At 42.7% G+C, this 26224-nt stretch overlaps 2 long non-coding RNA genes across 2 annotated transcripts; one reads left to right on the forward strand and one right to left on the reverse strand.

Moving 5' to 3' along the window:
* Positions 1-1623: 1623 nt before the first annotated feature.
* LOC308458818 lies at positions 1624-22538 on the reverse strand. The gene is made up of 2 exons (XR_013977697.1): positions 22276-22538; positions 1624-2084 (listed from the first exon to the last, which is right to left on the reverse strand). It is a non-coding gene; the product is annotated as an uncharacterized lncRNA (long non-coding RNA).
* Positions 20736-21272, forward strand: LOC308458676. Its single transcript, XR_013977618.1, has 2 exons — positions 20736-20791; positions 20907-21272. It is a non-coding gene; the product is annotated as an uncharacterized lncRNA (long non-coding RNA).
* Positions 22539-26224: the final 3686 nt, after the last annotated feature.

The raw sequence follows: 26224 nt of genomic DNA on the forward strand, positions 1-26224 counted from the left end.
TGATATTAGGGATAGGGATGGGGAACCCATGGCACCTGGGATGTTAAAGGTAAAGGTAAAGGGACCCCTGACCATTAGGTCCAGGCATGACAGACTCTGGGGTTGCGGCGCTCATCTCGCTTTATTGGCTGAGGGAGCCGGTGTTTGTCCGCAGACAGCTTCCAGGTCATGTGGCCAGCATGACTAAGCTGCTTCTGGCGAACCAGAGCAGCGCACAGAAACGCCGTTTACCTTCCCGCCGGAGCGGTACCTATTTATCTACTTGCACTTTGACGTGCTTTCGAACTGCTAGGTTCGAAACAACGGGAGCTCACCCCGTCACGGGGATTCAAACTGCCAACCTTCTAATCGGCAAGTCCTAGACTCTGTGGTTTAACCCACAGCGCCACCCGCTTCCCATATATTACTGGACTCTTATTTCCATCAGCCAACATAGTGATTGGTCAGAGTTGTAGTCCAAAGCTATATAGAGGGTGCCAGGTTCCCCACATCCCTTGAACCAAGTGTAATAGAATTATGGCCCTGTAAGATTTAATGCTGCATAAGGATTCAAGGAATGTAAAAAATGCAGGCTCTGCCAATGCCAATTTAACGTTACATAAGCTCTTGGTGATATATTAATAATCAGCTGCTAAGATTTTCTCTTCGCTATTGTAAGGGAATTGCTGAGACTAGATATAAAAAAAGAGAGTAACTGACAGCTTTAAGAATCTAGGTTCTTTGTACTCTTCTTAATAGATTCATAGCAGGTGATAATTAACTTCCCTACAGAACTGGGAGAGAAAGCTTCTTTCCATATAAATGACCAAAAAAACCGCAAACCCATCAGGAAGATCTAAATCAGAAATCCAAAAGAGCTATCCATTACACACTAAGCAGAAATGAATGGGGAAAGAGCAGAAAGGATGATCTGCAAGTATACAGAGATTTGTGCATTTAGTTGAGGTTACAAGGGTCTAATAATTCATGTCTTCCATGCACTTAAAAAAACCCCATTCATAAAGAAGGTGTCAAAAACACGATAAGCAACCAACTCTTCAGCGTTTCCTGCCAAGGCTTTAGAGGCCTCCCTACTTAAAACAAAATTCCATGACAGCCGATAGAAGTTTTATGAACTGGCAAATGCAAGATCATCACCATTTAATGCTTTACAGTAGAAACACAAAGAGATAATAGTGAACTGGCTGGACACTGAACAGGATTGAAGGCTCTCTGAGAAACAAGAGGTATCTCAATGCTCAGGCAAAAGCCAGCGTACCCAGTAGAATGCAATATTAAAAAGGAAAAAGAAGGGAACAATGCATCACATGTGGTGGAAATGTAAAAAGATAATGAACTTTTGGGAAATTATTTATAAGGAGCTAAAAAAAATATTTTAATTAACTTTCATCAAAAAAACCAGAAGCCTTCCTTTTAGGTATCATGGCTGCAGACATTCTGAAAGAATTGAGGAGGGTATTTATGCATGCAACCACTGCCTCAAGAATGCTGATAGCCAAATGGTGGAAAGGAGATAAAATACCAACTAAATTGGAATGGCAGGCAAAATTATTTGATTACGTGGAACTGGCAAAGATGACAGGAAAAATTAGGAACCAGACAGACCAAAAGTTCAACAAAGAATGGGATATATACAGATTATATTTAAAAGAACATTGTTCCCATATGAAATCATTGACATGCTTTGATTAACTTCTGCCATACTGATGTTGGTTTCTGTGTGTTGCCACTGTGCAGTGCTTGGAGTCACAAGACTCTGTTTACATTCCAGAGATTCCATACTGTTGGAAGTCTCACGGGAGAGAGGAGATGGATGTGATGTTTACTGGTTTCCTGTTCCTTTGTTACAGTTACTCTCTGTCTTTCACAGAGAGAGGATGTTTTCTTTTCTGTCTGCGTAGCTAGAAATAAAGCATAGCGATGTAGCTCATAAATCTCGTCACTTCTGCTGCTTTGAAACTCTGCTGAATGGGAATGTGCCTGGAGCCTATCAGAGGATCAGGCCATTAATTATCGTCAGAGGAGAGAACGAAGGCTCGACCGGAGGAGTCGCTCGGTCGAACGCAGGTTCCGACAACTATATGCTACAAAGATTATAGATAATTTGTGATAAGTTAAATGTCATACAATTTGCAGTTAACCAGGAAACGAAGGAGCCATGCTGAGGAAGATGGAAGTCTTAACGTATGGAAGAACTTTATCTTATATGTAACATTTTCTTTGTATTTGATGTGTTTTTTCTTTTTTATTCTTGTGATGGATGGATGCAATATTTAAAATCAATAAAGATTAAATGCAAAAAAAGGGGGGGAGGAAATGGGAGTGGAGCCACATAAAGAGGAGTGCAAGTTGGGGATGGGGGGATGGAAAATGGGGATGGGGTGGGATTAGAGAAGGGAGAGTGAAAGGGTCTTCTTGAGCCCTTTGCAACTTATGGTACCACGGATGATGCTCCAGGCATCTGGCAGGCTAGAACCCTGAAGAGAAGCACTCCAGTTACAAGGCAAGAATGTGCTGCAACATTACATTTCATGGCAGGTCCCACTTGTATATTCCAGGAGGCGGGCTTCAAGATTCTATCACACTCCAGGATGACCAAGAAACTGAATCCAGGGTGAGGCTATTAATGTGAAAGAGCAGACACAACAATATGAATGACAGATCCATAGGTGGCAGCAAAATGGGGGCAGAGGGGCAAGTGTCTCCCCAAACAAGGAGCCTGCCCTCCCACTTGCTTCCCCCACAAAAAAAAATTCTGGCCATTAATGTCATACTGTTATTTTGCTTTCACTGCCAACTTACCTAGAAATGTACTTTTGTTTCTCCCTGCCAGATTTCTTTTTTGGTTCCGCTGCTGCTATCTCCAAAAGTCTCCTGCCTCCCATCGTAAGAGGTATATTTGCAGTCAAATAAATGAAAGGTAAAGGTAAAAGATAAAGGACCGCTGGATGGTTAAGTCCAGTCAAGGTGACTATGGGGTTGCGGTGCTCATCTCACTTTTCAGGCTGAGGGAGCCGGTGTTTGTCCACAGACAGCTTTCCAGGTCATGTGGCCAGCAGGACTAAACCGCTTCTGGTGCAAAGGGACACATTGACGGGAACCAGAGCACACAAAAACATCGTTTACCTTCCCACCACAGAGGTACCTGTTTATCTACTTGCACTGGTGTGCTTTCGAACTGCTAGGTTGGCAGGAGCTGGGACAGAGCAACGGGAGCTCACCCCGCCGCCGGGATTCGAACCGCTGACCTTCTGATCGTCAAGCCCAAGAGGCACAGGGCCATCATTTCATCACACACAAAGTTGGCCATCATTTAGATAGCAAGGTGTGGTGTGTCTTCCTGCACTGAAGGGAGCAGGAACTAAACTAGAGCAATGGGGAAGTTCCCATTAATGTAGCCCTTCTTCCTTCCTACTCATCTTAGGTTCACTCAGTGTTGGCAGTAGAACTCCACTCTTCAGACTGGAGAGTTGAAACCACCACGGGGGAAGGAATTGTTCATAGTAATCAGCTCAAAGTTATCAATGCCTGTGGCACACTATCTCTGCGGGAAAAGGGATAGGAGAAGATGGTGGAGAAGATCTGGAGGCATGAACGCAGCACAGAATCTTGTTTCATACACTTATTTTTCCATTTTCAACAGCTGGATGGTTTATAACAAGCTTTGCTCCTGCCGAAACTTTGCTGATGGATCCCCCGATTGCTCCTGATCTGCTTAATTCCTCTTCTAAAATGAGCATTAAGCAGGCACAAATATCTCAGTGTTTCCCATCCATTTAGGTGTCGTCTCTGGCATATTACGGTAAGATGAGACGAATCAATGAGAAAATGTGCATCAAGGTAGGCATTTTACAGCTACTTTAGCCGAGTTCAAGTCTATTAAACAGGGAAATGAACCTAGAGGAAAGTCACTGCGCAAGGCATCTCTCAGTTTAATAACACTTGCATTTGAATTATTGTTAACTTCTAACTTATTTCAGCCTTGCTCGGGATAAATCATTTAAAAGGAACAAGCTAAAATTGCATATTAGCAAGTGGAAGGCAATATTTAGCTCCTGGAAGGAAGAGAAGTGTTCAATGTATGGTCATAAATCTGGGAAGCATCAAAGCTGGCCATCATTTAGGTAGCATTTAACTAATAAACAATTGTGGTTCAGGATGATGAAGTGGTCTGATGCATTAATGAATTATGATGCAATGCAGACCCCAGTTGCTGCCCAGTGAAGCTTAATGGAGTTAGGAGACCACTGGTGCATCTGTAGCCCTGCTGCTTATGCCAGCCAGGATAGAGTGGGAAGGAGAGCAATCAAATCACTGAATCAGCCTCCCAGTGATTGCTCCATACATTTCCAGAGTTCCTTGGGAAGAAAGGTTGATTAGCAAACCACTCAGTGAATTGTTAACTCTCAGAGGGGAATACTGAAGACTCTCCAAGTGTCCTTGTTTTCCAGGGACAGTCCTGGATTTACAGAAGCCGTCCCAGTTTCTGATTTGATCCCAGAATGTCTCCCTTTTCCTTAGGACATCCCTATTTTCACCAGAGAAATGTTGGAGGGTATGGAGTTAGGCTAGGGTTGCCATATTTCAAAAAGTAAAAACTAGGACAGAAAAACCTCAATATTGTTGAGGTTTCTAAAAGAAAACCCAAAGGCTGTTGAGCTTTTTTTTAGACAAACCCCAAAGTTGTTGAGCTCTTTCTAGTAAAAGCTACAAGAATTTTCAAGGTATGGAGTTTTTCTGGGCTTTTTCGGCACAATGTAACACCCATTGCCGGTTTTCTAGGTCATTTGCCTGATTTAAAAAAAATAATACAGGACAGAAAATCAGGTCATATGGCAGCCCTATGTTATGTGACCCCTGAGCCAAGGAGATAAGTAACCATACAACCTGAAGGCAGCCCTGTATAGCCTTTTTTAATGGTTTTTTTTATGTCCAATTGTTTTTAATGGTTTTATATATGCATCAAGCAAGCCAGTCAGGTGGGTGGGGTATAAATAATAAAATTATTGTTGTTCTTATATAGGGGGTCCCTATTTTCATCGGGAAAATGTTGGAGGGTATGATAAGCATTTCCTACCAACTCTTAGCATCCTTACCAAACTCCTGTTCCCAGGATTCTTTGAGGGAGGCTGTGACTGCTAAAATAGTGTAAACCTGCTTTAAATGTATGGTGCAAATGTGGCCTTAATGCCATCCCACGGAAGCAGTGGGGCCAGCGTAGAATCCAATGGCTCTTGAGCCAGCTCAGCTCCTCCTCTTGAACACCCCATTTCAAAGCTTCCCACTGGTTGTTACTGGTGGGGTTCCTGCTTGCAGAGCTTCTGTCTACCTGGCCATTCAACAGATGAAAGAGGGAGCACCACCCCAGCAGAGTGACGTGTAGCAGAACGGGGTGGGGGTGGGGATTACCCTACAAAGGCTGGTGGGACCAGATGGCTCTACACAGTCCACACACCCAGTCTGGCACAAAACTGCTTTATAGATCTTTAAAGCCCTAAATGGCCTCGGCGCAGTGTACCTGAAGGAGCGTCTCCACCCCCATTGTTCAGCCCGGACACTGAGGTCCAGCTCCGAGGCACTTCTGGTGGTTCCCTCACTGTGAGAAGTGAGAAATAAAAAAATCCTTCCAGTAGCACCTTTAAGACCAACTAAGTTAGTTCTTGGTATGAGCTTTCGTGTGCAAGCACACTTCTTCAGATACAAGTGTGCTTGCACACGAAAGCTCATACCAAGAACTAACTTAGTTGGTCTTAAAGGTGCTACTGGAAGGATTTTTTTATTTTGATTATGGCAGACCAACACGGCTACCTATCTGTAACTGTGAGAAGTGAGGTTACAGGGAACCAGGCAGAGGGCCTTCTCGGTAGTGGCGCCTGCCCTGTGGAAGGCCCTCCCACCAGGTGTCAAGGAAATAAACAACTATCTGACTTTTAGAAGACATCTGAAGGCAGCCCCGAATTGGGAAGTTTTTAATATTTGGTGTTTTAATTTGTTGGAAGCAGCAACTTCAATGCATTGTTGGAGCTGGGCAAAGGGACTTTTTGATCTAATATCCTTTAACATCACTGATGCTGGTCTCTGCAGAATAATGGCAATTTGGCCGGGCCTATTAAAGCATCTGTAGTTTGGCTGAGTTTTGTTGAACCAGTTGCTGGGTTTTTGATTTGTGTCTGCCTATTTAGGATTTTATGGTTCAATTTTATCGTTGTACTATTGCAGGGTTTGTCTTATTGATTTATGGCTTTGTCTATTAAAGCTGTTGTAGTGGATGTTTTAATTTAGTCTATTTTACTATCCACATTGCCAAGAGAAGACCTTCATTAAAAAAAAATGGGGGACTTGATTAAAATAAATAATTTCTAAACATTTTTTAATTCTCAATCATCTATCCATAAACCAACTCTTAAGCACTTTCATATTTTCTTTTTCCAAATATACATGTATGTTAGAGAGACAGAACACAAGAGGTTCATGCGATGAAAGGACCAATGTGCTCACTCTTTAAAAGACCATTTGAGAGGTCTTTTATACTTTTATACTTTTGTAACACAGGTTAATTATATGCTGAGAAGTATGTGCTGTTTGGGGATGCGGGTGGTGCTGTGGGTTAAACCACAGAGCCTAGGATTTGCCAATCAGAAGGTTGGCAGTTCGAATCCCCACAACGGGGTGAGCTCCTGTTGTTCGGTCCCAGCTCCTGCCAACCTAGCAGTTCGAAAGCACATAACAGTGCAAGTAGATAAATAGGGACTGCTCAGGCGGGAAGGTAAATAGCGTTTCTGTGCGCTGCTCTGGTTCGCCAGAAGCGGCTTAGTCATGCTGGCCACATGACCCGGAAGCTGTACGCCAGCTCCCTCGGCCAATAAAGCGAGTTGGTCACCCCAGAGTTGGTCACAACTGGACCTAATGGTCAGGGGTCCCTTTACCTTTACTTTACTTTATGTGCTGTTAAGAAAGCACTTTATCCAGCTGCTTATCTAGGACACCCCCCAAAAAATCACTTACACACCCACCTTTGTGCCACTGTGAGAGAAAGACAGGAAGCTTCTCCTGTGTTTGATTTTGCAATGATAGCAGTATCACATTGACATCCATCGTCTGAGAAATGATTTTTGTGCCCCTCACCAGGCCTGCACCCCCAGAAGGGGCCAGTTTTCCCAACCCCTAGGTATGCCTCTGACTTTATCTGTACAGTGGTACCTCGGGTTACAGACGCTTCAGGTTACAGACTCCGCTAACCCAGAAATAATACCTTGGGTTAAGAACTTTGCTTCAGGATGAGAACAGAAATTGTGTGGCGGCGGCACGGTGGCAGCGGGAGGCCCCATTAGCAAAAGTGGTACCTCAGGTTAAGAACAGTTTCAGGTTAAGAATGGACATCCAGAATGAATTAAGTTCTTAACCCAAGGTACCACTGTAGTTCCTTATACTGTACATTTTAAAGAATTAAACATATGTCTCCTTCTCCTCTGCCAGGCCCCTGCTTCAAGAAGCTAAAAGCAATCAGAAAACTTTTCTCAAATTATTTATAGAAAAGAAAAGAAAACAGCCCTCACAGTGGCTGAGCTAGCTGCTTGGGCACCCGGAGTGGCCACATGCCGTGCCCACGGGGGTGGGGTGATCCACTCAAGGGGACGGGGCTATCCACCCGGGGGTGCGTGATCGACACAGCATCAATCTGCCTGGGGGGTGCTCTATTTCCATGGCAGCAATCCACCCAGGGTGGATTTTGTCACCTCAGGGATGACGCCCGGGGCAGCCTGCAACCACCTTGCTCTGCCTCTAAGCCCTCACCATTGGCTCTGGGTGCAAAAGCTTCTTCTTCTTCTTCTTCTTCTTCTTCTTCTTCTTCTTCTTCTCCTCCTCCTCCTCCTCCTCCTCCTCCTCTTCTTTGGTGATCACTCGTAGTTGAGTAAGACTGTCTTCCATAAACATGGTTTTAACAATGAGTCCGTAAGTGACTGTGGAGGCCAATTCTGGATCCACATGTCCTTCCACAGTGGGGACATAAGTTTCTGAGCAGGAGTTGATCAAGGTGGGAATTTGCCAAGCATGCCTTCCTCTTAACACGTTTCTCCCTTGCGTCCTGAGTTCAAGTGTCTTCAGAGCCCATGTCACCTTTGGTGAAGGCTGTTCTCCAACTGGAGTGCTTGCAGGCAAGTGTTTCCCAATTGTTGGTGTTTATACTACATTCTTTAAAAATTTGCCTTGACACAGTCTTTAAACCTCTTTTGTTGACCAGCATTACACTTTCCATTTTTAAAGTTTGGAATAGAGTAGTTGCTTTGGAAGAGGATAATCAGGCACTTGAATTTAAACATATATGGGAAGCTTTTGGGAAAGCATTCACTGATCTGTCACAAAGAATAGAGGCCACTAACGGGCCAAATTAATTAATTTACTCTTTATCTGTAGCGGCGAGTTTTGAAGCCAACTGGATTAATAATCTGCCATTCCAACCATGCTCACTTTTTAGCATTATAATTACAAGACAATTAGTCTCAGTCGCTGTTCTGCACCTGCCTTATGATGAAAGGTGTCCAAACACATGAAGTCTGAAATTATACATTTTAGCTGTTCCACGGGGTTTTCTTTTCTTAAGTAGGTTGGAGGCAAGATTCAGCTTGACTAGCATCCTTTGTATAAATGGGAGAGAAGTCACCCTAAGTGGTTCAGGCAGCAATTACCAACTATCCCAAAGGGGCAATTAAAAGTACACACACACCCTCGAACAATTACATTGACTTTGAGCCAAAACACATGTTATAGTGGATTACTATCAAAAATGACCTCCTGTAACTCATCCTCCCCTTTCTCTCTTCCAGACAGGAGTGGAGAACTTATGCAGCCCTCCAGATATGGTTGACCAATAGTCAGGGGAGACAGGAGTTGTGGTCTAGGTCCAGAAACATCTGCAGGGTCAAAGGTTCCCTGCTACCACTGCTGTTAAGGTTTAGTTCCATTTAAGTAACATTGTCACTGTTGCAGATACTAATATAGTGCAGTTTGAAGCAACTGGAAGCATAAGAGCTGACTTCTTTTGGAATAAAACATTGTCCAGACCAATAAAAAATATTGTTCAAACTTTTTACCAGCAGAACGCTTTAAAACAAAACAGAATACACCCAAATATCCATACAATGTATTGTGTTATCTACAACAGGCTCAGCATCTTGCATGTGAAATATGAAATAATCCAAACATACCTAGAAGCAAAGGTCCCCCTCTCTCTCTCCACAGCCTGAAGGCTATTTACTCTTGCTTCAGGAGAGCCTAATTTTACACCTTCACTCCACTGAGTTTGAGGGATGTGGGTGGTGCTGTGGTCTAATCCACCGAGCCTCTTGGGCTTGCTGATCAGAAGGTCGGCGGTTCGAATCCGCGCGATGGGGTGAGCTTCCGTTGCTCTGTCCCAGTTTCTGCCAACCTAGCAGTTTGAAAACACGCCAGTGCAAGTAGATAAGTAGGTACAGCACTCTGGCTTCTGTCACGGTGTTCCATTGCTCCAGAAGCCACTTAGTCATGCTGGCCACATGACCTGGAAAACCTGTCTGTGGACAAATGTCAACTCCCTCAGCCTGAAAGCAGAGGTGAGTGCCATACCTCATAGTCGAATTCAACTGGACTTTACCATCCAGGGGTGCTTTACCTTTACTGTTGAGTTTAGGAGATAATGATTCAAAGGCAACTCCCTTTCAAAATGCAGATTTTGAAACCCAATACTTCTCACATGATCTAAGGTTACAACTCTCACATGTTAGCTACCAGAGAAACAGCAATCAGTTAGTTAAACATTAACTTAGCAAGAGCTCAGCGTGCTCTCTCCTTGGCTTTAATATAGCCCCATTGAAGAGCCCCATGTTAAACCTTCTGCAATATACATTTAGGCATCCTCATTTCAGAATCAATTAAACCATTATACTTAAGAGTCACATATGATTCATCTTACTCTACTCCATGCCATTGGCAGCTGCTAGTGGTAAAGGTAAAGGACCCCTGGGTGGTTAAGTCCAGTCTGAGGTGACTATGGGGTTGCGGCGCTCATCTCGCTTTCAGGCCGAGGGAGCCGGCATTTGTCCGCAGACAGCTTTCTGGGTCATGTGGCCAGCAGGACTAAACCACTTCTGGTGCAAGTCTGTGACAGAAACCAGGGTGCATGAAAACACAATTTACATTCCCACAACAGCGGTACCTATTTATCTACTTGCACTGATGTTCTTAGTGCCCTGGGACAAGCGAAAACCAGAGAATAGAGAATGTGACACAGTAAGGCATCTTTCGGCCAGAGGCCATTACCTGCTGTACTGTGATATTTGGGCCGCAGAAAGTACTATGCCACCCCAAGTAGCTTGTGAATAATGCTTTTCTACTTCCCACATTGCCCCTGGTCCGCTCTTGAACAATTCTTTTTAATTTAAATTCAAAAGGCTCCCCCCCCCCCAAATCAACACTGTCCCATGTGCCAAGGGTATATAAATCAAAATCCCATATACCTCAATGTTACGTGCTTTTGACATTGAAGTTTCACTTAGGCGAATATTACTCCATAAACAGCATTTGATTAGATTTGGGGGTTGAAATAGTCCACAGAAAGCCGGGTTTAATCATTTGTTTGATTAAAAAGGCAAGGCAGAGCTCCCATTACATGGTAGGAGAAGCTCACATTTTAAAATCTCCTTCACAGAATCCTTCAGACGCATTTTAGGTACTACTGATGATGCCCTTTATCGAAATACTTGGTCTTTATAACTTTACAACTTTTACAGCTGCCTCACTTTGCCTCACTTGAACTTTATAATTGAAAACCAAACCAATGACCTTTAACCGAGGGGGGTGGGATGTGAATGTTGGTGAATCTTACCACAGAACTACATATCTTTTGTTCCTTTGAAAAATCAGACCCTTTACAGTCTTCAGTCAGTATTCATTTTCCTTACCCCACCCCGTTTAATCGGGGGGAGAGAGAGAGGGAGAGAGATGCTTTAAGGCTTTTTTTCTGACATAATGTACTGATAAAGCAAGAAAAAAAAGAGTATTGGTTTTGCTCCACTTAATAGCTGCTTAGTACAGTGGAAATTATCTGCCTGATTATCTGTTCTTTCAGAGGGCCCAAATGGCGCTTTGCTGAAAAATAATTGCTTCCAATTATTCCACCGCTTTCTCTTTAGCTTTTAATTATCATGTTTGAACTTCCCATTCTCACCTCCATGAGGGAATCATAGTGTCTGTTTACTGCCTTCCCCTAATGTCATTGCTCTGCCTAGACCTATTGCCTCCATTTTCCTGGCACCGCCCTTTGCTGCTAATTTTTTATCTCATTTTATTGGTGTTCTACAGCAAAGCAAATAATCTCTTCAGCTCCCAGGACCTTCATGGAAACCTGCTCTCAGCATGGCCAAGAGAATTTGGAAGTGGGAGAAAAGCAATGACAAACCTAGACAGCATCTTAAAAAGCAGAGACATCACCTTGCCAACAAAGGTCCATATAGTTAAAGCTATGGTTTTCCCAGTAGTGATGTATGGAAGTGAGAGCTGGACCATAAAGAAGGCTGATGGCTGAAGAATTGATGCTTTTGAATTATGGTGCTGGAGGAGACTCTTGAGAGTCCCATGGACTGCAAGAAGATCAAACCTATCCATTCTGAAGGAAATCAGCCCTGAGTGCTCACTGGAAGGACAGATCCTGAAGCTGAGGCTGCAATACTTTGGCCACCTCATGAGAAGAGAAGACTCCCTGGAAAAGACCCTGATGTTGGGAAAGATGGAGGGCACAAGGAGAAGGGGACGGACAGAGGACAAGATGGTTGGACAATGTTCTCGAAGCTACCAGCATGAGTTTGACCAAACTGTGGGAGGCAGTGGAAGACAGGAGTGCCTGGTGTGCTCTGGTCCATGGGGTCACGAAGAGTCGGACACGACTAAATGACTAAACAACAACAAACTTTCAAAATATCTGGATTCATGTAACTAGAGGCCACATCTATCTAAATATCCCCAATTTTTAAGATTTATATCCCATTGCATAGGAAGAGCCCAACTGGGTTGAGCTATCAGTTCTCCACGTCCTGGTTTTCCACCAGGACTAATGTAAAAAAAATTAAAATCTTAAAGCAAGGAAGAAAACAACCCAAACAGAAAACTGTGACGCCAGCAGCCAATATGGTAATTGAAAGCCCCACCACTAAAACTTATAAGCATGTCGAAATAAAAATGCCAAGTATAGAGATGGGAGACTTCTGGACCTTCAAATTCTCCAACCCCCATTTGTCCCAGCAGCATAGCCAACAGTTAAGGATGATGGGAATTGTAGTCCAGCAACATTGGGAAGCCCACAAGTTCCTATCACCAACCTAGGGAACAAAATCTCTCCTGTACATTCGAAGCATTGTACAAATGCATGATTTTAATTATTATTACAATACTCCTAAAATTGACCATGCCTCTGAGGGGTCATTCTATCGTATGTGGTGGACCTGCAAGAAGGTCCATCACATGGACCTTAATAAAATTAAGGTGGTGGGGGGGAATTAAGCGACTTTTCCCAAGAGGCCAGAAACCTTCCTGATGGTGATACTAGACTGTGAAATCCCAAATATAGCCTAATGGTATTTATTATACATGTGACTACAGCAGCAAGGCTTCTCTAGGCCCAGAAATGGAAGGAGGAGAGAACACACTCAAAGGAAGAATGGTTGATGAAAATCGTGGAATATGCAGATATGGCAAAATTGATGGCACTGATAAAAGGTACAAATTTCAAATCTTCTAAAGAAGACTGGAAACCCTTTCTACAGTGGTACCTCAGGTTAAGAACTTAATTCATTCTGGAGGTCCATTCTTAACCTGAAACTGTTCTTAACCTGAAGCACCACTTTCGCTAATGGGGCCTCCCGCTGCTGCCAGAGCACAATTTCTGTTCTCATCCTGAAGCAAAGTTCTTAACCCGAGGTACTATTTCTGGGTTAGTGGAGTCTGTAACCTGAAGCGTATGTAACCTGAAGCGTATGTAACCCGAGGTACCACTGTAGTTTATAACAGTAACTATTTTTATTGCATTAGCCAAAGGCCATGGCAACATCCAAAGAAGGAAAAAAGAAAGAATAAAAAAAACAGCGGTCGCTACAAATGCAGTAAAACCATGGTCAGATCCAACAAAATTTCTTATTTCTTATTGTATGGAATAAAAAGTAATTCTCAGAGTCCCCTTTGCAATTGATTGCTAGCCCATCCAGTTCTTTCTTCCTATTCTTCCTAGCTGCCAAGAAGATAGAGAGCCACCTTATAAATCACAAAGTGATCAGTATCCCTGAGCAGCTATTTCATCCTCTCCGCCCTTTCTGGTCTATATTAAAAGTTATTTCCGGTCGGAGTGAAACAATATAAACTGAAAGCTTTTGCAGATGACTTGGTTTTAACATTACAGGAGCCAGAATCTAGTACAAAAAGAGCTTTAGAACTGATCCATGAATTTGGTCGGGTGGCGGGTTTTAAGTTGAACAAGCAAAAAACTAAGGTTTTGGCAAAAAACTTGACATCTATAGAAATAGATGGGTTTCAGAAAGAGACAGAATTGAATGTGGTTAAAAAAGTGAAATACCTAGGGGTTCATTTGTCTGCTAAAAATTTGAATTTATTTAAAGATAATTATGAAAAATGTTGGTTGGAAATCAAAAAAGATTTGGAAATTTGGTCAAGACTGAAACTTTCCTTGTTGGGTCGAATTGCAGCTATAAAAATGAATGTATTGCCGAAAATGTTATTTCTGTTTCAAACTCTACAGGTTGTGGACAGAGTGGAATGTTTTGGAAAGTGGCAGAAGGATATCTCTAAGTTTGTTTGGCAGGGCAAAAAGCCCCGGATAAAGTTTAAAATACTAACTGATTCAAAAGAAAGAGGGGGGTTTGCCCTGCCAGACCTGAGGTTATATTATGAAGCAGCGGCCTTCTGCTGGATGAAAGATTGGTTGCTCCTTGAGAACACTGATGTCCTAGATCTGGAAGGGTTTGATAATGCTTTTGGGTGGCATGCATATTTGTGGTACGACAAGGTAAAAATCCATAAAATGTTTAAAAACCATATTGTCAGAAGAGCAATATTTATGGTCTGGATAAAATACAAAGACCTACTAGAGGGCAAGACCCCGAGGTGGCTATCACCAGTGGAGGCCAAGGCTCGAAAAAGACTCAATACAGAGGCCAATTGGCCGAAGTATTGGGAAATAATTGAAAAAATTGGAGACAATTGGAAGTTGCAGAGCTTTGAAAAATTAAAGAATAGGGTGCAAGACTGGTTTCATTATGCTCAAATTCAAGAGCTTTTTAAATTGGATAAAAAAACAGGATTCCAGGTGGAAAAATCGAAATTAGAGACAGAGTTGTTGGAACCTAGGACTAAGGTACTTTCAAGAATGTATAACTTGCTGCTTAAATGGAACACACAGGATGAGACAGTTAAATCAGCCATGATAAAATGGGCTCAGGATATTGGGCATAACATTATGTTTGAGGACTGGGAAAGGTTATGGACCACCGGAATGAAATTCACGGCATGTAATGCCTTGAAGGAAAACATTATGAAAATGATATATAGGTGGTACATGACCCCAGTCAAGCTTGCTAAGATATATCACCTGTCTGATAATAAATGTTGGAAATGTAAGGAGGTTGAAGGGACATTCTTTCACCTCTGGTGGACCTGCCCAAAAGTGAAGACCTTCTGGGAAGTGATTTACAATGAGTTAAAAAAGGTATTTAGATATACCTTTCCTAAGAAACCAGAGGCCTTCCTTCTGGGCATTGTGGACCAGAAAGTGTCAAAGAAGGACAAAACCTTTTTTATGTATGCAACTACAGCAGCAAGAATCTTAATTGCAAAGTACTGGAAGACACAAGATCTACCCACACTGGAAGAGTGGCAGACGCAATTGATGGACTATATGGAATTGGCAGAAATGACTGGCAGAATCCGTGATCTGGGAGAAGAAACAATGGAAGAGGACTGGAAAAAATTTAAGGATTATTTGCAAAAACATTTTAAACTATATGAATGTTAAGAATGTGCATGATTTGGAAATTATAGCTTCAGCAACTAGATTTGATGAATTGGAAATTAAGTTATAAGAAAGACAAAGTAGAAACGTGAAGTAACTTTATTATGTTTATTTAAAGGTATAAGTAATTGGGAAACAGCATTTTGAATTTAGAAACATAATAACTGAAAGATACAGTAAGGTATAAAACAAGGTAACAAATTGCTGATGTTTTTATTGTAAAGAACGTAGGGTCTGGAAGATGTGGGGAAGTCCGATTAGATTGGCAAAAATGGTTTGGAAAGTTGGTTTTTCTTATATCTTTTTTTCTTTTTTTTCTTTATTTTCTTTCTTTTGTATTACATTATTGACTTTGTATAAGAAAATCTAATAAAATATTTATAAAAAAAAAAAAAATTATTAAAAGTTATTTCCCATTTACAAAGACCCACAGCGAGAAATGTAAGAAAACAGCAGAATATATTTAGAAAAATGTTAGAGAGGATGAAATGAGGTAAGACAGAACCTTAAAATTATATGTAATTTTGGGTTTTAAACATTGGTGTTTGGTGAGAGAGAATGCACTAGTTCTTTTGAATTGGAATATAATTGTTGAGTAACAAATGTAACTTTCTATATGGAAAAAAGAGTAAAATATAATAATAATAATAATAATAATAATAATAATAATAATAATAGACCCTGCCTCCAAGCTTTGGCATGGTACTATTATTGTATTCTTCTACACACAGGGCTTATAGCCTCACAATACTCTAGAAGACCAGTTGGAAACTAATGTCAAGGTATTTTGTATCTAAAGCACAGTTCTGTATAAAAGTACAAGTTTCTGGAGTTGGTTCTCCAATTAATCTAGCTAGTTTTGTGCCTTTCTCCTACACCCCAGCATAACAAGCAATTTTGCCACAACTAGCAATACAAGGCAGGCAGATTTTCTACGCAGCTGCTGAATGTCTCACTTGTGAATTAATTATACGGTCACAGATCAATAAAGCAAGCACGTTACATAATTGAAACGAACAAGGGCTACAAAGCAACTTAATGAGAAAAAAAGCAAAAAGCTGAGAGACCAAACTAAGAATCATTCCACGAGGTCCCTTCTTTCAGGACTCTCACTTAAATGAGGAACATAAACAAGGCAAGTACTTGCTGAAGAAGAGAGAGATAAGATTAAGGTTTGACTATCCACCTTGGCCAGCACTCTTATCTTCACTTGCATTCAGTGCATTAAAGACTAGCCTTGGTGCTCCTGCAAATGTATCAGGGCTGGGTAACAGGCAGCAGATTCCGTGATTTAGGAACAAAGAACAAGCCAGTGGTCAGGAGCAAAGAACCAGGTGGAAACAACGACCAAATCAAAAACCAGAATTAAGCAAATTTCCAAGGATACAGGAACATAGCGGAGCTCAGGGACACCTCATTGCTCAACCCAGGAAGAATGGGAATAGAAAACCCTCTCTCTCTATGCCTTCCTTCCCAGAAGGATCCTATAGCCAGCCTTAGTAGGCAGAGTCCGATCAGAAACTGAGATGACCGCCACCTGTATTTCAATGGTTGGCCACATGGGGCAGCCCTATAAAGAGGTTGCTGGATCGAAGGGTAATACATGAATGGAAGCAATTTTTCCTAGGGCTGCCATACGTCTGGGTTTTCCCAGACATTACCAGGATTTCAAAGGCAGAATTGACATCCGGGGGGGGGGGGGGTTTCTGAAAGGTTGCAGTTTTTCCTGAATCTACGAGTAAGGCAAGTCTTCTCTCTCTTTTTGGCTCAACAACTTTCGGGGCTTTTACTATTTGAAATATGGCAACTCCATCTTTCATATGTGCATCTAGAACATATGCACATATGTAACTGGCTTCTCATCTACATCTTTACTTGATATGAAATTCAGAACACTGGAAATGCTGCTGTCACTTTTCTCACCTTCACCAGCAGGCCTAAATCATATGCAAAATCCATGAGCTCTTAAGCCACCGAATTATGGGCCTCATTCAATGAGCTGGATAGGTCACTGGATGCCAGCAGAATGTGCACCACATCTAGGTCACTAGCTGTTGAGTGCACCTGCAAATGCACATCAGGGCCACTTTGTTCAAGATACAGTGGTACCTTGGTTCTCGAACGGCTGAGGTTGTCAAACAAATCGGCTACCGAACACCGCAAACCCAAAAGTAACTGTTCCAGTTTGCGAACATTTTTCAGAAGCCAGACATCCAACGAAGCTTCCATTTGAGTGCAGGAAGCTCTTGCAGCCAATCGGAAGCTGCACCTTGGTTTTTGAACGGTTTCGGGAGACGTATGGACTCCCAGAATGGATTAAGTTCCAGAAACAAGGTACCACTGTATCTAGACTCCGTTTCTGAGCAAACCATAGTGAATCTGGCCACTAAGGCACCTCTGAATTATTTCTTTAATTTTGTTAAAAATTAGCATTGTTGTTGTTTGCCTACTTAATTATCATTATGATTGACAGCAGTGACTTGGATGATGCCCATTAAAATTCTCCATGTACCTGACATCCAAATATTGAAAGAAATTCAGTGTAGCGCTATGGCAATTGTTCCATCATCTTGAGCTTCTTAAGGTGCCAGATGAAACAAACTCTCTTTCCGCCCACCACACAGAGCCAACTGTGGAAGGCATGAGGGGACATAGGGCAAGAAGAGAGGGGAAAACCCCATTGGGCTAGTGGAAACTTGTTAGCTGAGTCCTGTCCATTGATCAGAACATCTGCGCAAGGTCCTATGTATATAGGATGTTGCAAATGTATCTGTACAGTGGGAAAATCACGACTATCCACTTCAGAGTCCCAGATAGGAAAATACAAGTGATGAATTCATGGAAATATAGGGCTGGAAGTGAGGAGGGAAATAGGCAGTCAGCTATTCAGTCTGAAGACAACACCTTCAATGCTTTAAGTAGACATGTTCTTTGCTAAGTAAAATAACAAGGTATTTCTTGTGAGTGGCTTGATCCCTTATCCTATCTCCTATACAATTTATTCTGTTACTTAAAGTCATTATTATTATTAATTAAATTTATATCCCGCCCTATCCATGCAGGTCTCAGGGTGCTTCACAAGATAAAATTACACTATAGAACCACAAAATACATAATCAAAATATAAAAAGAAACAGCTGAATAACCCCCCCCCCCCCAAAAAAAAACACACCCTCATAAAAACAATTTTAAAAACTTTAAAAAAGAAAAAGCACAATTAAAAAGCAGTTTGAAATAATGTAAACAGTCATATACTAAAATGTATTGTGTTTGGAGTTTTTTGTTTTTTGTTTTAGTTCACATTTTTCATATGTCCAATCACTTGTTCATGATTACAGTTCTATCTCAGGCATAGTGAACCAATTATGCAATTTGCTGACAATCATAGATACAAGTTGTTAATATGCAACACATGTTCCTGGCAAGCTGGGGAGCCGGGAGACTTCAAACAAAAAGACCCACAACACCTGCAATTCCTTAAAACTACTTCTGCCTGGAGCATTGCTTATGCTGGCTCCACATTAACATACTGTAAGTGCCACATTTATTAAAATTCACTGAGGTGAATAAACCCATATGATTTGGATTTTTTTTGCTCAACCATGCAAAAAGAGAACCCTAAAGTGAGTTGCTTATACTTGTGTGTTAAATGCTCGGGGGGGGGGGGAGAAATCCCCCTTTAAAAAACTCTCACAGAAGCACCATCCCGAAATGGAATATTGCTACTTAAGTTTGTGCATCGAATGAAGTAGTCCTAGAGATGAGGATCCTGTGGTCCTACAGATATTGTCAGACTCCTAACTACCCCAGCCATCAGGGGTGATGGAAGTTTTATTCCAACACTATTTATGCCACAGGAAACGGGTGGCGCTGTGGGTTAAACCACAGAGCCTAGGACTTGCCGATCAGAAGGTCAGCGGTTCAAATCCCCGTGACGGAGTGAGCTCCCGTTGCTCGGTCCCCTGCTCCTGCCAACCTAGCAGTTTGAAAGCACGTCAAAGTGCAAGTAGATAAATAGGTACACCACTCCAACAGGAAGGTAAATGGCGTTTCCGTGTGCTGCTCTGGTTCGCCAGAAGCGGCTTAGTCATGCTGGCCACATGACCTGGAAGCTGTACGCCGGCTCCCTCGGCCAATAAAGCGAGATGAGCGCCGCAACTCCAGAGTCGTCCTCGACTGGACCTCTGATGGTCAGGGGTCCCTTTACCTTTACCTATTTATGCCACATTATTAATAGTTTCTATAGTGTCACACAACTCTGATGCTGTTGTTCTGCTACAACAGAACAACACTACCTCTCTGAGCTCATTCCACAAGAGTGCTTCTACCATCATTTTTAAATCGTGTCCTCCCTAAAAGAGGGCACGTGTTGCTGTGAGACCTGGAGACTGACCTCCTGGTTGTGGGTGGGTATATTGGACAGCCACACCACCTGATTGGTAGGTCCCTCGTTGCTGGGTTTAATCTGGCCAATGGGGTGCAGTCTAAACAGATTGAGGGACCTATATATACCTATGCACGTGACCCAGAGCTTCCTCTTTCGGCTCGTGCATCGGAATACCTGCCCACCTCTCCCTACTTTTAGGGCATTTTGCGATTGACCTTGCTGTGCCGTTGTGTGTCATCTGTCGTTGGGACAGGGGGCACGGCAGGAATTTTCCCACTTGGCTGATTGGCTGTTGCCATTTGGGTTTCACCTGCCGCGTAGCAAATTGTCACAACTTGTAAGGTTGCGGATAGGCACTGGTTCAGGTGATAGGGATGGGGAACGGCCTCGCCGTCCCTATGTGAAGGGTATTCCGTTAAAGGAATTCAGGGACTCAACTTGGTTTGGTCAACCCCCGAGAGGGGGTTGTTCCTGTGCCTGAGTCCAGGGGAGCATCTGGGGAGTGGACAGAGTCTGTTCCCAGGCTTTCCACCTACCTCAGGTGTTCACCCTTGGCTGACCTATGCTGGAGCCCTAGGTCAGCGCTACCTGCAAGGGTGCAGGGAGCTAGTCGAAGCAGAGTCTATGCAACCACTCACTTTTCTGTAATCAATAAAGTTGTGGCCTAAATTCTGCCAAAAACCAAAACTAAAATTTGAGTCAAATGTGTGTTTATTTAGGGGGGAGGTCTCTGGGTCTGAACACACAACAGCTCAGTACTGAAATAGGTTGGAGAGTGTGAGATTATGGGGGTGGGGGAATAGTATTCATATTGTTAACAAATGCCTCAGTTCCCTGAATCGTGTGAAAATTGTAGGGGTGCGATATTTGCCAAGGTTTGGTTCCCTTTGGAACAAGGGATCTCTGGAGACTAAGGATAATATCCAGCCAAGCAATTTTGACCTATTGAAACCAATGGTCTTCAGTAACTTTTAGCTCAGGGTCTACTCTGAGTATGACTAGATGTCACCCTTGAGGCATTTTTGTAATATTTACAGATTGAGCAGATATGGAAACAGACACTGTAACTCCTACAAACAGCAAAATCCACAGTCCCACATCGTGTCACAGAGAAGTACACCCCCAAAAGGTCTTCTCCAGAGCTCCAAACTGGTCTCTCCCTCCCCTCTTCTGGGTTCTAAATTAAGTCAGCCTTCACACAAACCCTGTTTGATGATATCATTCCCTGCCCTTTCTCCGACCGGTTTCTTCTATTTGGAACATTCTAGAATGGGCTCCGTGTCACAAACCAATTGCCACCTCTGGTTCCAGCAGCCCTCAGAACTCCTGGTGGTTTGTTCTCAGAGAGCTCCCAGGTGAGGACCTCACTCAAAGAGTTTGGTTGTCCCCTTTACTCACATGAAGCTGCTCTTTTTGCTTTGTTTTACATACAGTGTTGGGGTTCCTATCTGTTTTTCTGCATCCCTCCAGCCACAGGAGCAGAGGAGATAGAGAGCCAGGCAATAACTTCACCAAAAGGCCTGGCTAGCTGCCCATGAGGCTACTCAGAAGGAGGGCAAAGCTCTTGGAAGCCCTTGCTCAAATCATGATGAGGCTGAGGGCCAGGAAGGGAGGCCTCCAGCTCCTGTAGAAGACCCCAGTCTGAGCTGAATCATGGCTGAAGCAACATCTCCCAAGCTGCAGCCAGCCTGACCCAAAGAAATGGACAAGTAGAGATACAGAGTGGGTGATGAGACCTGGGGAAGTTCAGGAGCAGGGAGAGGGGAACACGTGAAACACTTATTTACAGCCGAGGGGCTATGAAATAGATGGAAAGATTCATCCAGTTGTGACTCATCAGGTCTAGAGTGCAGTTTTATTCTTCAGAATGCCTTTCACCTTCAGAATAAGAATGCAAAGGGAAACATAAGAGCCTTAATGAAAAAGAATCGAGATACCAGGCTCACTGGCATAGGTAATTGAGGAAAGAATTGTGAAACTAATATTGCATGCTAAATTGTGAAAAATGTTTTTTAAAACTTCATTGGCAGAAATTGCTACAAAATGTGTTTAAAACAAAAACCTAACCAAAACAAAACAATGCTAATATTGGTGCAGGTAGTAGCTATGGCTACAATCTTATAGCCCCATTCTATGCTGGAATAAGGCCATGCTGGGATTTACTTCTGAGTGGACATTTCTTTGTTATTTTAAATGCCCCACTTCCACTCCTCCCAGAGGAGTTTCTCAAAGCAACTTGGAAATTAAAAAAGAGAGATAAAAAGCAATGATCCATCCATTAAAACACAAATAATAAAATGGAAAAAGCAGCAAAAACACAAAAAGCAACCAGATACGTCAAGCATTTATCTGAATCCAGAAGCTTCTTTCAAAACAAAAATATTTAATGATTAAAGGTAAAGGTAAAGGTCAACCTTGTCTCAGAAGGCTGTGGTACACACAACAGCTGCTTTTAATTTTACTATTTTGTTATTTCCTACATTTTAATATATTTTTAGGTTGCTGTATCTCACCCTGGGACCTTATGATAATGAGCAGGAAAGAAATATAATAAAATCTAATAAAATAAATAATACTAATAATATTAATATTAATAATAATAATAATATGTTAGTATTGTTCTAGTAATAAATAATCACCCCCAAAAAACCCTTTAGGGTTTCTTGCTTTGCAATAAGATGAATCTGGAATGCAACCTGTCAAACAAGTACTAGGAAGGAGGACTTGAGGCCATTATCTAGCTACACTTAAGCACAATCATAGTTTGAACATTAATGCAGGTTTTACTGACATCTCCATCCGTGTTTGACACTGTAAGATTTATGAATGATAGCCAGACCTTTCAAGTCCCTCTCAGAAGCATCTGATGACACACCGCTAACAAAATTCGCTTGTACTGCAGCACAATGGCAACTGCACATTCACTTTTTCCTCTTCAGCGTAACACAGAGAAGAAAATAGCCTTATGAGTTCTGCAAATGGTGGTTGGAACCATCCACTTGTAATCTGGAAGAATGTTGAAGGTCACACAGTCCAAAATCACTCCTTCTTAGGCTGTGCCACAGGCAAATTGCAGGACCAAGCAAGGTTCACTGGCTGACATGCTACGGAACATACGGTACTTATTTTGTGACATCACAATGCTTTTTCTTCCTGTTGGCCCCTGACAACCAAAGCCAGGAAGAAGAAGCAGGGTAGGAAGAACCAGAATGCCATGATCTCATGATGCGAAGGTAAGTTTGGCTAGAAGACAACCCATTATTGCCACTTTCGGTAGCAGCCATGTGGTCCATTATTTATATCTGCATACAAGAATGAATGCCTCCATGTTAAAGGCACCGAGAGGTATCAATTAAGAGATTCCCTCATCACCGCCTCCAAGAACTTCTGTTCTCTGTGGAGAAGGAATGACAACTCAGCCAGTTTAGTTGGCCATTTTAGTTGCACCCTTGAGAGGGACTACTTTCAAATTATCCACGTCTTCCGCTACAGTACAGCAGCTCAGTGCAATGGTGGTCAGGTGTCCATTTCATGAAAGAGTGTGGTATTAATTATTATTATTAATAATAATTTTATTATTTATACCGTGTCCATCTGGCTGGGTTTCCCCAGCCACTCTGGGCGGCTTTACAGCACATAAAAATTTGTAAAACATCAGGCATTAAAAACTTCCCTAAACAGGGCTGCCTTCAGATGTCTTCTAAAGGTCAAATAGTTGTTTATTTCCTTGACCAGAACAGTTATTATAGAGGCTTTAGTGAGCCTGAGCAAACACATCCGCTGAGTTTAAAAAGGGGAATGTTACTCTGCTAAATTGTGAGCTTGTTAACACAAGTTGGAAAGGCTATTATCAGACAATATATCCTCTCCTGCATCCCTGAACATTCCCACAGACCTGAAATGCAAGACCAAACTACTGATACAGGTAAAGGTAAAAGGTAAGGTAAAGAACCCCTGGACAGTTACCATAGTCCAATCAAAGGCGACTATGGGGTTGCGGCGCTCATCTCACTTCCAGGCTGAGGGAGCCGACATTTGTCCACAGACAGCTTTCTGGGTTATGTGGCCAGCATGACTAAACTGCTTCTGGCACAACAGAACACTGTGATGGACAACAGCGCATGGAAACACCATTTACCTTCCCGCTGCAGCGGTATCTATTTATCTACTCACACTGGTAGGTTTCAAACTGCTAGGTTGGCAGGAGCTGGGAGAGAGCAACAGAAGCTCACCCCATCACAGAGATTCAAACCACCAACCTTCTGATCAGCAAGCCCAAGAGGCTCTGTGGTTTAGACCACAGTGCTACCCGCATCCCATATTATCGATACAGGACATAGCATTGAAGTATGGGACAATCCTATATTATACCATCCCCAGATGACACAGCAATCACCTTAGAGCCACATTGGAATGCTCCTTGCTCCCTAATAGTTTTTCCAAATTCATGTTAAATCACTTGAAGGTCAAATTAACTCCTTGGCCAAATTAAAGAACCATTCTTTGGAATATATATCCGTCTTCGAGATGTTATGAATCTCAGTGAAGTTTCACACCAGCCCTGCAAGAACCGGAGACCCACCAGCCTGGACATAGCTCACCCGGTATATATTTTAGCCATGACAACTTCCCTTTCCCTTTATTTTGGAACTGCAGGAGGGCAGCAAAAGTTCAGGTGGTTTATCAAGAGCCTGGTGGGCAGGTGGATGGGCTTGGCTTGGGTTGGCTTGGCGGGCCACAAGTTGTACTCGCCTGCTTCCGATCTTGCAAGAGAGTTATTTTCAGGCTGATTTGCCTGGCAACTTTCCCAACAAAAGTTTTGAGAAGATCATCAGAGTCAATGAGGCATAAAAATCCCAACAGCTGCTTAGCAATGTAAAGGAAAATGAAAGTTTATGCAGAGAGAAAGCAAACCAATAGGTGGGAGCCAACATGAGAGGAATGATGAAACAGTCAGCAAAATGACACCCTTCAGATACCTTTGTTCTGTAGGAAAAGGTAGCAGAAAAGCTACTTTAGAGAAAACTGGGTTGCCGTCATTAAGCAGCCCTTCAGAGATCGGGAGGGGTGGGGGGAGGAATACAACAGCTTACAGGAATTTTTTCTGGATTGTACTGATCATTGAGCAGCAGAAAGACACTGATGCAAATGGGAATCTAGCAACAAGGGAGATGTCCTAGTTGTCAAAGATCTGGGAGGATCATTAGAAACAGAGCTAAACTACAGTTAAGAAAGATTGAAAATTATTTTACCAAGTACAAGTTAATCTGAAGCATAATAATGATAATAATAATTTATTATTTATACCCCACCCATCTGGCTGGGCTTTCCCAGCCACTCTGGGCGGCTTCCAACAAAATATTAAAATACAAGAATGCATCAAACATTAAAAGCTTCCCTAAACAGATGTTCTTTTTGACATCTGGTGGGAGGGCATTCCACAGGGCAGGTGCCACTACCATTTTGTTCCTGACCCACTCTGTCCTGTGGTTTCACATGGACCCATAGGAGCCAACTCCCAGGGGCCAAGGGACCTTCGACTCCCCCAATAAAGTATTTGAGGGGTCTGAGTTCCCCGAAAGTTGATGGGCATTGCCATTCAAATGGTATGTGTGTACAATGCCATGTGATCGATTACGTAGGGTGGGGGGATACCTCCCCCAACCCAATATTTTATTCAAGTTGGCACTCCTGCATGGACCACTGGCAATGATGGCTGGGGTTGATCAGAGATGAAGAGCAACAACATCTTAGTCTGAACTGAGTTTGTGAGCTTACTGGCAAGCAAGGGAACAATCAATTTGGGTACGGCCTCCATAGGTTAATCCACTATCAAGCACAAGATTAATAATATTATTTATACCAGCCACTCTGGGTGGTTCCCAACAGAATATTAAAAACACAATAAAACATCAAACATTAGAAACTTCCCTAAACAGGGCTGTCTTCAGATGTCTTCTAAAAGTCAGATAGTTTTTTATTTCTTTGACATCTGATGGGAGGGCGTTCCACAGGGCGGGCGCCATCACCGAGAAGGCCCTCTGCCTGGTTCAAACCTACATCATGGAACAAGCCAACATCACTAGTACCAGGCAAAGGAACAAACTAGGCCTGAGATGACATTTCCTACTACTAGGAAGAAGAGCTAGTGACTAGCAGACCAGGCATAACATGTTTTCAGAGGTCTCCTAGCCTCCACCCACATGAATTGACATGGTCAGCATATGATCACAGAAACCTATGTGCTCTTGCTCCAACATCAAGAGGCTCATCAACTAATCTGCATTGACATAGGCCCCTGTGTGTATTTTAATATGTAATTTCAATCTAGATACGCAATTAATTTGTTATGAATGAATCTTCATTTGCTAGCATTTAATAAATAGTTCTCCCAAGAGATGCAACTCCAAAATACAGTGGTGCCTCGCAAGACGAAATTAATTCGTTCCATGAGTTTTTTCGTCTTGCGATTTTTTTCGTCTTGCGAAGCACGGTGTCGGGAAAGTTTTGGAAAAGCTTCAAAAGTCTTCAAAAACCTCAAAAAAGGGGGGTGCTTGGGAGGGAGGGAGAGGCGGGCGCGGGGCGTGGGGGGAGGCAGGGCAGAGGTTGCTGCCTGAGCCCCCGGGATCAGTTCGGCTCGCCTTGCTCCGACCCTTTGCACTACAGTCGGCGCCGTCTTGCTGCTGCTGTCGCCGCGGTAGTCAAAACTCCTACTGGCCTAAAAGTTGTCTGGTGCAAAATCCCTTCTGCAGCAGCAGCCCGAAAGAAAGCGAGAGCGCCAGCCAGCC

This window comes from Podarcis pityusensis (genome assembly GCF_964106645.2).
Source record: "Podarcis pityusensis genome assembly, chromosome: 1".
NCBI classification, from domain to species: Eukaryota; Metazoa; Chordata; class Lepidosauria; order Squamata; family Lacertidae; genus Podarcis; species Podarcis pityusensis.